Below are 11,946 nucleotides of genomic sequence, written 5' to 3'. Positions count from 1 at the left end.
CTTATCTCAAGATACAATTTTCATACAAGGTAAGTCCTTACATGGGCAGCATTCACATGTGATTCCATTAGAGACTGTAACTTTACAAGGAAATCTGAATTTTAACTATGGCGCCCCCCACCATTGGAGACTTCTGTATGCTGTAGGTTTTTGTAAATAAGCTTTAATAATTTTAAAAAGAAAACTTCCTAAAAGAGATAGTAGTACCACTTCTGAAACTGTACCTGCTTGCTCATTTGGGTCTTCCTTTCTTTCTTTAAGCACGTCTCTTAGAGCCAAGCACAAGCCTCCCTGACTTCCACCTGAACATGAATTAAACACCATCTATTTTTGCTCAGGTTTTCCCATAAGTGTACAGACTGCCATTCACTGAAACCAGTTTTGGATTATACACGCATTTGCCATTTTGCTGAAGGTCATGCTTTGGTCCCAACTAGCCAGCTTCCCAGAAGCAAGAAATTCAGTCTATGAAAACCTTGTTCATCTCCTCAAGTCCTATCTCTCACTAGCTATGGCATATTTTGTGCTCGGAGAGCATTATTTTCTAAAGCAAACAGGAAGAAGTTGTATTTGAAATATGTGTTCCAGGCTGCAGAGATGGCTTGTGGCTAAGAACACTGGTTGTTCTTGCAGAAGACCTGGGTTCAAATCCCAGCACCTACATGGCAGCTAACAACTGTCCATAACTCCAGTTCCAGGGGATCCAAAGGCCTCTTCTGTCTTCCACAGGCATTGCACAACATGGGTGCACTTACCTACACGCAGGCAATACACACATACACATAAAATAAAAATAATAAATTATTTAAAAAAAATATGTGTTCCAATGTCAGCAGCCCAGATCTTCACTGGAAATCACCCTCCTCGCATCAGCCAAGCACAGCAATTATCATTCCTCCAAAGTCTTAATGTTCTCCAAATCTATGTGAGCTATGGAAATGTTTTCTTCCACAACCCACCTACTCTAGTTACAAGGAAACCATAAACTGAAACAGTTTCAACACACCTACCTACAAGCCAGACTTCAAATGTAGCGATAAACATCATTACTGTACATAATCTAATATGCATAAGACATCTTCCATACATCCAAATAAGTGACCAAAGGTAGGCACATAATTGATTTTTGCATGTATATGCACGTGGTGTGTGTGTGTGTATGTTCACATGTGTGGACATACATATGTATCTGTGAGTGCACATCTGCATTTGTAGGTATATTTGTACATATCTGTGTGTGGAGCCCAGAGGTTGATGGTGGGTATCTCCTTCAAGATACTTTATTTACTGAGGCAGAGTCTCTTGCTAAATCTGGAGCTCACCAGTTTGGCTGATGTAACCAATCACCTTGCCTAAGGGATTCCATCTCTATCTTCTGAGATCTGGGATTCTCCGTGCTGGCTTTTACGTAGTTGTGGGGATCTGAATTCTAGTCTTCACACCTACACAACAAGTACTTTATCCACAGAGTCACCTCGGTAGCCCAGGTGTATTTTTAAATCAAACATTTTCAGTGTTAGGTTCCAAGGGTCTAAAAGGGTTAGAAGGGTTAGAGGTAAGTGACTGTGGCATCGAACCCTAGAACCTTAAGTCCCAGGTTTATCACTTACTGGTAGATGAACATTCCAAGCCACTTAACCTCATCTGCCTCTATTTTTTTTAATCTCCAAAATGGGAAGTGGAAATGTATCTACCCAAATCAAAGCTTTCATTAAAAAGTTATTAATGACTCATATAAAATGTCCTTAGCATTACAGATAATGGGAAGGATCAATAAAGTTTAATATTTTAGCACCAACCCCTACTCATTAATTTGCTTGTCATAACTATATAAAACACAGTTAGCTCAGCCCTGTGCCAAAAACATTAACGGATACAAATATGCGTTTCTTCACTTAATGAGCTGATAAGTGTGTAGTTAGATAATATTTATGGGCATGTTGGAATATCATAAATTTATAAAGAATTTGAGAATTTAGAAGTTCCCAAATGTAAAAATTCAAACAGACATTATATACTACTCTTAAGATTTGCTTCATCAAGGAGAGGCTGGAAAACATAATTGGGTAACAGAGACGGACCTCAAACCACACTGTTAAATCCCAGAGCAGAGACTACAACTCTGCCTATCTGTTTAACCCAGCAATCCACCTCTATAGTCTCAAGAGCACAGCAGTTGCTTAATAAGTCCTAACAGAATGAGTATTTGCCTTAAAACTTCTCTCAAAGTCTCCAGGGACTTAAAAGTAAACACTGTAGACCCTCGATTGCTTCATTTTGTGTGACAAAAATCTGTCTTACAACTTACATTTCCCCAATGCCCTGTGGTTTTTTTCTGCCCTCTAATTTCTCTGATTTTGCTCAACTGGACTCCTAAGCACCACAGACATACAAGCTGCACACTGTGAACCAACCCAGGGTGTGATTATTAACAGACTGAAGAGATATGAAGCCAAGTACGAGACTTTGGACCTCATCACATGCAACATAGGCTTGAACACGTGTATGTATCTTTGTGTGTTTATCACATAAGTGTATCACATGTTTAATATGTTAATCACCTGAATTTGAGACAGAACTACAGATTATCAACTTGATTTTGCTTAGGCATGTAGGAGGAAGTATATGTAGTCTTTTTGCCCCCTAAAAATACTAAAAGTATTAGGAATCACGTACTACAGCTGTAGAAACCATTGCCCAACAAAGAACCATTGTTTTTATCGCCTGTAAAAACAAATCAACTCTAAAAAGAAGTCCTTATGTCTGCAGATCCACTGTTTTGCATCTGAATTATGTTGTCAAGCTCAAAACAAGGAAACCAAACTAAAAATCATTTGGCATGTGGCAATTAAAGAGTGAGAGGCAGAGAAACAGAGAGGGGCAAAGCAGTGGTTTCAACAGAATCAAGTAAAATCACCTCAATTAAAGGCCGACTCCTCCCAAAGAATCTTTACCTGCACAGGATACTTAGAAAAATTCATGCACAGTGTAATTTTACATCCATTTCTGGTTCTATTTCTGCACTGAAATATTTATAGAGTACTCAGTGTTTCTGAAGTAAATTATACCTAGATCTTAGTAAAGCTGAAATCACTTAAATTACCTTTTTTGTTCAATTATTTGGAAGAATGGAGAAAGAAAGCCTGACAGAATAAAAAGATGTATTAAGCAACGGCCATTTCATAGATGTAATTGCACAGCTTAGTGGATATTGATGCCTTGAGGGCTGTAGGCACTCACCACAGCTATTTTTACCAAAGGCTTCAAATAAAATCCAAATCAACTCATATTATATGAATACACATATCATACTTGAACATGAAACTTCTTAAGCCAAGTATTCCATTGGCAAGTATGCTCAGGATGGCAGAGGAAAACTCATCTTTAGCAGGACACTAACAGAGGCACGGCAACATGCTGAGGGTAATGCGGAGGCTGCACCTTCCGAGAGGAGGCTCCAGAGATGCTCTGAGACCCCTCAGAGATGCTGAAAATTTGCCCAGTTCTGAATCTCTGTCCCACCTTGATGGTTGCTGTTGCCCGTGAAATCCATATACGATGAACCTTAGACCTCAACGGGACTGCACCTGAACCACTAAGAGATGGCTGAGGTGAAATGAGGGTGAAGTCCTGAGCTCACAGGGTTCCCGTCCTTATAAGACATGATAAAGAGTCTGCACCATCCTTGAGGCTCTACCTGGAGAGGCCACATGAAGGTCAACAAATGACATCACTGGAAAGGGCGAGGCACAAGCCGGAAACAGAGGAAAATGACACTCTCAGACCTCAGTCCAGGACGTGTGGTCTGTAGAACTGTGAGCAAGCTATTTCTCCTGTTTACGCCACTTTGCCAGCAAGAGCAGACTCTGACAGTCACTGTGAATGTGATTTTCCTGGGACTGGGGGAGCTCTCAAAGAAGCTTAATATGTCACTTTGAATCATGGCCTCTGACAAGTACTGCAGTCTAACTGCAAATCTAAATGTGCTAACTGCCAGAAGTGCATGTACACCACATACACAGCACACACATATACATATACATGGACACATGCACACATATATGCATATATACATATACACATGCCACTCATGTATCCACACACGAACACAGCACACACATATACACATGCACACATGCTGCATATACGAACAAGCACACATGAGCACACATACACAACATAAGTACACGCCAACATGGACACAACCCACGTGCATACACATTTACACACAGATTACATATACATATACACAGCACACAGATCATATGCATGCACACACATACACCACATATAGACACACATGCATGCACACAGCCCACATTTACATACACAAGCACAAACCACACACATACATGTGTGCAGACACACTACACATGCATACAGCACACAGATAAACTCATGCACATACACATACTCACAGGACACTTTGAGAATGTTTTGTGGACTTTAATCTCTACCTTTTAAATCCTAAAGACACAGTAGGGGAGCTTTGACCACGAACGGCAAATAATCTGGTGTGGCTGCAGTAGCCAGCGTCTGACTTTGAAGGCTCCACAGGTGCCCAAGTGAAGGATAGCTAGGGTTGTTCAGAGAAGCAGAATGCAGGGCTTCTAGAGGAATGTTTTACATAATTATGTGCTAACTTGGGAACTGCTTTACCACTAATATATAATCACATTTCTCACAGGAGTCACCTCAAGGGCCAGCAAGATGGCTCAGTGGGTAAAGGCACTTGCTGTCCAGCCAAACGACCTGAGTTGGATCCCCAGGTCCTAATGGTGTAAGGAGAGAACCAAGTCCAGGTCGTCCTCTGATCTCCACATGCACACCATGGCACGTGTATGCCCCCAACAATAAATAATGTGATTAAAAATATTTAAATCATTTCAATCATTTTATCACTAAGCAAAAAAAAAATCTTAATTTAACAGAAATTTAATTTTAGACAAACCACAGCTATTTTAATTTGTGATACATGGAAATTATGAGCACCTAATTCATCATTTAATAAAAATTAATTGTGCACAGAAAATATAAAGTGTCAACAAAACACTTTAAATAGTTTATTGGGGGCATATATATATGCAAATAAATATTTGAAATTCAAATTTTTACTTACATGTAAAATATAAGACATGTTCCCTTCTTCAGTTTTGCAAGCCTGATATTATCAGAATAAGGAGTTTTCCAAGTATCACATTAGTAGAAATAAAGTTCTGTAACTAAATACAACTTATTGTCACAAAATATACAAGTGTTTGAATGATGAGGAAAAGTGGCACACAGATAGAGAGAGATGAGAGCCAACAGGATGGGAGGAGGAGCTAAGAAGGTCTCTCCTGGAGAGTTCGAGCTCAGCAGTAAGAAAATCACACATCAGCCAAAAACCAGATTATTCTAAGTGCTTGCCTATACATGTGTGCACACACATAACCATATGCAAATTGCCCTGAGCTTCTGTCTAATCACGCCATTGTCTCACACATCCCTCTCTCTCGGTGACTGACTGTGCACAATGTTTACACAATGAGAGAATTAGATGTTAACAAATGGTTGGGCTGACACCCAGCGCTAACACTGTAATTCTAAAAATGCTCCGACACAAACAAAGTCGACCACCGTTTCAGCATGAAGGGTGCTAACGTGGACACTGGAGATAGGAATTGATTTTGCAATAGAAATTATTTGTGTGTCTTATCTCTAGACAAAACATTTCAGTGGCTAGAAAGAATAATCTCCTATAGCACTAATTAGCAACGTAAATCTCACCGAGAGCAATGTCAAAAGATTTTACCATTTGTCACTATATGTGGTAATAGAATTTCTGACAGTTTATCCCCTAAAAATACGACATCTTTAATGAACCACAGTTTAAAGTGGAGATCCTAATTTCCACATATCATCAGAGAGGCTCACCGACAGAAAACATAAAATGTCTTAACCAGGAGGTTAAAACAAATTTATTCTCAGAATGATCTGTGGCAATAAAAAGATTTTCATGCATGTTAGAATAATTACAAAATCTTCAGTTGTCAAGTGCATATTTCACACTGAGAAGTCTAAAATGCGTCTGCCTTCTGAGCAACACTAAAACAAATAGAGATTGTTTATAAAATTGTCTAAGTGTCCCTACTGGGATATGTAATTACAGGCTGCTATTCTGTAAAAAGTTGATGAAGTCTTTAACACATTTTTATATAGTAAAGCATCTATAATACTGTACAAAGATACATCATAAATACTACCCTGTCTCTAACCTACAAGAGATTATGTAGTGCCTTCTGTGGTGTGCTGTTTGTGTGTTGTTTCCCTTATGACCCTCTTACTGCCTTAAGAAACTACCTGTTATCAAGTGATATAAAACAGTTATGAGTCATGTCACCTTAATGAATGATAGGCATCTTGTAACAATAATGCCCAGCACATAAGCAGTTAGGCCTCACTCACAAATGGCTGCTTTGCTCTTCTAGGTAAGCAATGCAAACCTTACTCTTTGACTGTGTAGCTCCTGGCTACACCACACTAACAGATCACTCATTTATCTAAAAGTATCACCTTAAAAATTACATGAGAAAGGACAGAGCAAAACACATCCTCAGGCATCAAAAACACTTTTGTTTTTATCTTACATGAACAACTTCTAAATCAATGCACCAGAGGCAGAAAGACAGCACTAGGATAGCCCCGTGATCCTCCCACACATGGAACCTGGAGTTGCTCTGTTCTATGTAAATGTTGTTACTGACTGCAGACAGAATGTCTTCTGCAGCATCAGCCTCCTACCCTGAGCATGTGGGAATGCTCAGCCAAGGAGCCCACAGAATATCAAGTATCTACCCACAACACAGCAGGATGGAATGTGCACACCAACTCCTCTATCCATGCCACACAGCTATTTGATTATAAGCTTCTGATCATCTGAACAGCCTTCTAAACAACCGTGACTGATCAACTGTTGACAAACAGTAGGCGCAAAGCAACATGAGCCTTGGTATCATTAGAATCAGTAAAACAGAAACATAGATGGACCAGAAGCTTTATAATATAAAATGATATTGATAAATTCCTTTATCCTATTATATTGATGGGGAAGTAAAATTCACCAAGCTTCTGATCATCTGAACAGCCTTCTAAACAACCGTGACTGATCAACTGTTGACAAACAGTAGGCGCAAAGCAACATGAGCCTTGGTATCATTAGAATCAGTAAAACAGAAACATAGATGGACCAGAAGCTTTATAATATAAAATGATATTGATAAATTCCTTTATCCTATTATATTGATGGGGAAGTAAAATTCACCAATGGCATCTTCATTAAAAAAAAAAAAACAAATCTTTAAAAATCATGATATAATTGTACTATCAATTTTTCAGTAACAAAAAAGATCCACGTAGCCTGACAATTTATTATATTCAGAAAAAATTTTAAACTTACATGGGAAGTATTTCTTTCTGGCTTTTCGAAAAGGAGTTTAATCATAGTCTAATATCTCATCAATAACATGAATGTGATGTACAAAACTGTCCTCTTTTATTATGTCTATATAAAAATGTAATTTAAAGTGTCACTTGAAAAGAGAAAAAGTCAGCATAAAATGTCATAAATTCAGCCTCAATCACAAGATGTAACACTACTGCATCTACTAAGTATATTCAAATATCCACATTGACTTTGTCAAAATAACCAATGGAGGGATTTTCTTAATTACAAATTGAAGCCAGTGGTTCCTACAGAATTGGAAAATCAACAACAACCGTAACTTTACTTGTTCACAGATAATCTTCTGCAGACTGTCAGCATGCATATATTAAATGGTTAAGTTCCTTTGATTTTGAAACAACTATTGAATAGGATGTAAACTACAACATGTTGGTTTACAAGATGCTTTTAGTGTTGAATGTAAACCACAGTCATCACTAGGCACCAGCAAATTGCAATCTTGAGGAAAAAGACTATTTACTAAAGAACCATTAGTTGAGTATCTGCTGAGTGTCAGGAGGGTTAAGTACTCTACCCTTTAAGAGTTCACAACCCCCAAGGAAAACACCAGCACAGAATTGAAGTGTGGCAAGGTAAATTCAAGAGGTGGGCCTGGCATAAAAGAAAGGGTGGATTTCGTAGTGCTTTACAGTGGTCTTAGCTCATGTATGGAGTTGGAATGCTGGTGGAGACCCTGCTGTCCCTTTCTCAGAAATACTGAAGACAGTGGTGGGGTTTAGGGTGGGGGTGGGGACTTTAACATTACCCATCATCCTTAGATAGCTATGGCTATATCCACAACCCCAGGATCACTTCCCTGTACTACATTTCATGGAAAACACATCATTAACAATTAACTAGAAATTAATCAGCAAGGTTAACATTCTCATGATGGAATTTGTAAACTTTACCAAAGAGAAACACCTACAGCTGTTCTTCATTTGCTCAGCTCCCTTAAATATTTGGAAAATATTTAAAAACTTGAAAAGTAGCAAGACTGTACATGAAGAAGGTAGAATAAATGTCAGCACCTGCTCCCTAAAACAACATGCCTAACATATCTGACAGTTCCAAACTCACTTAGAATCTATACAGGTTTGTTTTCGAGGTAATTCTAACAAGGAAACTATGACTAGAAATCAATGGAAGATTGGACAGAGACATGTGGGTTGTAAGTAACAGATCACACCGACAGAAAAGAGCAGAGTTTCAAAAAAAAAAAAACAGAGTGAAAAATGAGGACTTGAAATATGTGTCTGGGCCGTTCAAAGCAGAGCCGATCTTAGAGATGAGCATGAAAGAATGGCTGTCTCTCCCTTCGCCTTTCCTTTTCCTATTCAACCTGGGAGCTGCTTGCCAGAGTCCTTTTAATAATTCTATCCTAGACTATCGGTATTGGAAATTCAAGGCAATATTTTCTCACAAAGGGACATGTTAATGATGCAGTGAGGGGAAATGAATTCAGGGGCACAGAATGCACTTTCCGTTTCAGTGTTCTTAACTATTCTTTAAAGAAGATCTGTTTTGGATTTTTGTCTGATTTTGGTAACTATACATACAAAGAGACTTTCAAATGCCATTCTAGGCAGAGGAATAGCTTGAAAATATGACATAGTGCTGCTACAATCATAAATACAATGGAAATGCTGCCGAGAACCACAGTGTGGGAACTGTCATGCAAGGCACAAATCACAGCAACAGAGTAACTTCTGTAGAGAAGAATACCTGTGTGCAGAGGGTACATATGGTGCACATATGTGTATATGTTTGTGTGTGTGCATGTATGCGTGCGCATGCATGTTGAGGCCACAGATCAATGTCAGGTTACTTCTTCTATTGCTCTCTACCTTATGTTTTGAAACACACTCTCTCACTGAAACTGGAGGTCACCAATTATGCTTGACAGGTTGGCCACCCAGCTCCGGCAGCCTCCTGTCTCTCTCTCCCCAGCAGTAGGATTCTAGGCACACACCACCCACCACACCTAGCTTTTCATGTGTGTAGTGGAGATCCAAACTGAGGTCTTCATGTTTACACCTCTAGCATTTTACTCACTGAGCCATCTCCTCATCCTCAAGAAGAATATCTTATCTATTATTTTTAATTTATGCTTGAGTGTTTTGACAGCATGTATGTAAATGTGCCATGTGTGTGAAATGCCCACAAAGGCCAGAAGATGGCAGATCCCCAGGAAATAGAGTTACAGATGGTTGTTAGCAGCCATGTGGGTGCTAGGAACTAAACCCAGGTCCTCTGAAAAAACAGCTAGTGATCTTTTTTTTTAATATGTGTGTATTGCCTGCATGTAGGTAAGTGCATCCGTGTTGTACAATGCCCACAGAGGTCAGAAGAGGGTGTCGGATCCCCTGGAACTGGTGTTACAGACAGTTGCTAGCTGCCATGTGGGTGCTGGGATTTGAACCCGGGTCTTCTGCAAGAACAGCCAGTGTTCTTGGCCACTGAACCATCTTTCCAGCCCCCCAAAGAATATCTCAATAAATAAGTTTCAAACATCTGCTTCCAGGAGATGCAACTCCTATCTGTGTCCTCAAATTCCTCCAGTACAGAGCTCACATTTGGTATCTTCAAATGTTGAGTCCTTTTCTTTTGGTGGTTTGTGGTACAAATATTTTTGGTGTTTTCTAAATGGCATGAATATTTTTAGGGTTGTTGAAAGGTTGGCAAACAAAGTTCATTGCCAGTTTTCCCCACCGTGTTCCCTAATTCCTCATGCTGACATCCAGTACGGACCAGCATGTCCTACGATGGGGCTGTTGGGCCAGCACTGCCACTATGGGAGCTAACTGTGAGCATGGGATAGATGTATTAGCCCACTCACTTTCAACAGGGCACTCAAAAAAATGTCTCCAAACTAGAGATGAAAATTTGAGCATAGGCATCCTATCCCGCTGAGTTGCAATGTCTATGAGTGTGATTTCCACAGGTGCCTTTTATATAGCTGGAGACCAGTGTAACTTACTCTTTAGAGGTACAGGAATCATGAATGAAACCACTTTAGGAAAAGCTGGCTTTATAGGAGTTTCCCTTAGTGCGTCTATCTCAACATCCAAACAGTCAAAAGGTGTCTCAGTAGGTCTAGTTTCCATCAGGTTACAATCACTATGATGGTGCTAGCTTCACAGCTCTCAGATGGCCAGGTCACACACAAAGTCTACTTGTGATAGCATGGCTAATGACATGCTTTAAATATATACATATATATACATATATATAAAATCATCTTTCCTTTATTCCTTTTTTGAGTAGTGTCAGCTGCATGGTCCTAAACAACTGCCTAAGACCAAAGATGTAACATTAATACATAAATAGAAACAAAGGACCATCATTAACAAATAAAATGTGCTATTTCCATGTTATAGAATATTATTTGGCAATGAAAAGAATGAAGTCCTGATCTATGTCACAGCATGAACGATCCTTGAAACCATTACACTGGAGAGGGAAGAAAATCCCAAAGGCTATAATTATGAATTCCATTTATAAGAAATGTCCACAAAAGCCAATCCACAGAGATAGTAAAGATCAGTGAGGGCAGAGGTTAGGGGTGGTAAGTAGACAATGACTAAAAACAAGTACAGGACTTCATTTGAGGGTGATAGATGTGTTCCACAGTTAGTGGGAAAGATTGTACAACTCTGCAAATAGAAGCCACTGAAAGCAAATTTTATAACATGTGAATCCTATCTCAGTAAAGCTGTTATTTTTAAAACTAGAAAGACTCAGCATCTGATAAAAGCCACTCTAAGTAGAGGTCTTCAATATAAGAGGACTAAATTTTCAGCCACATTTTATTGGCACTTTGAATTTTATCAGCATCGGCTCGTCTTTATATCCCAGGATCTATCTGTTAAGCCTGTAAAAGTGTTTCTCCTTCACTGCTTAATTTCAGAAACACAATCTCTTATAAGAAAGGGAAAGGACAGCTGTGATGAAGAGCTAAAACACAGGCCAATCCCTGCTGCCAAGGGGCATTCTGATTCCATTTACCTAAGGTAATGTATTATATTAATAGGTGGTTATTAGGAAACCTTAGGTCACCCAAGTATTCTGCAATCACAGGCAAATTTGCAGGTAGTTACTTAATTCACCATCAACTATAGTGTCAAAATCTAGATACATTTCTTGCTTTATAGCTAGTGGTAGTTCTAGCCAACAAAAACAGAAAATTATTTAAATATGAATACTGACCTTGTTTCTTTTAATCCTTCTTTCTGAATGACTTCCAATATCTGCTTTGCTGTCATTGGTGAGTTGGGGTGTTTTTCTAGTGCCTAAAAGAAATAAAAAAAAATGAACATAAGAGTCCCAGATTGATGGACGGAAGAGTGTGGGATGGAAACCTGCATGAGTCGTGCAATCTCTTCCTAAAGTTCGGAATGGGAAAGGGATGTCAAAGTAAGCTCCCCCTGCAAGGCCCCAAGGATCAAAGGAAGAATGCATTT

At 39.1% G+C, this 11,946-nt stretch overlaps 1 protein-coding gene across 1 annotated transcript in view; it reads right to left on the bottom strand.

The window, feature by feature from the left end:
• The window catches only part of Asxl3 (ASXL transcriptional regulator 3), a 166,939-nt gene extending 155,212 nt beyond the window's left edge, over positions 1-11,727 (bottom strand). Inside the window, 1 exon segment of the mRNA XM_008828849.1 lies at positions 11,693-11,727. The gene's annotated coding sequence lies outside the window, so the exon portion shown is untranslated.
• Between the last annotated feature and the right edge of the window lie 219 nt (positions 11,728-11,946).

This window comes from Nannospalax galili, unplaced genomic scaffold (genome assembly GCF_000622305.1).
Source record: "Nannospalax galili isolate Female #2095 unplaced genomic scaffold, S.galili_v1.0 scaffold252, whole genome shotgun sequence".
In the NCBI taxonomy this organism is placed as follows: Eukaryota; Metazoa; Chordata; class Mammalia; order Rodentia; family Spalacidae; genus Nannospalax; species Nannospalax galili.
This window is presented reverse-complemented; position numbering and strand designations above follow the sequence as displayed.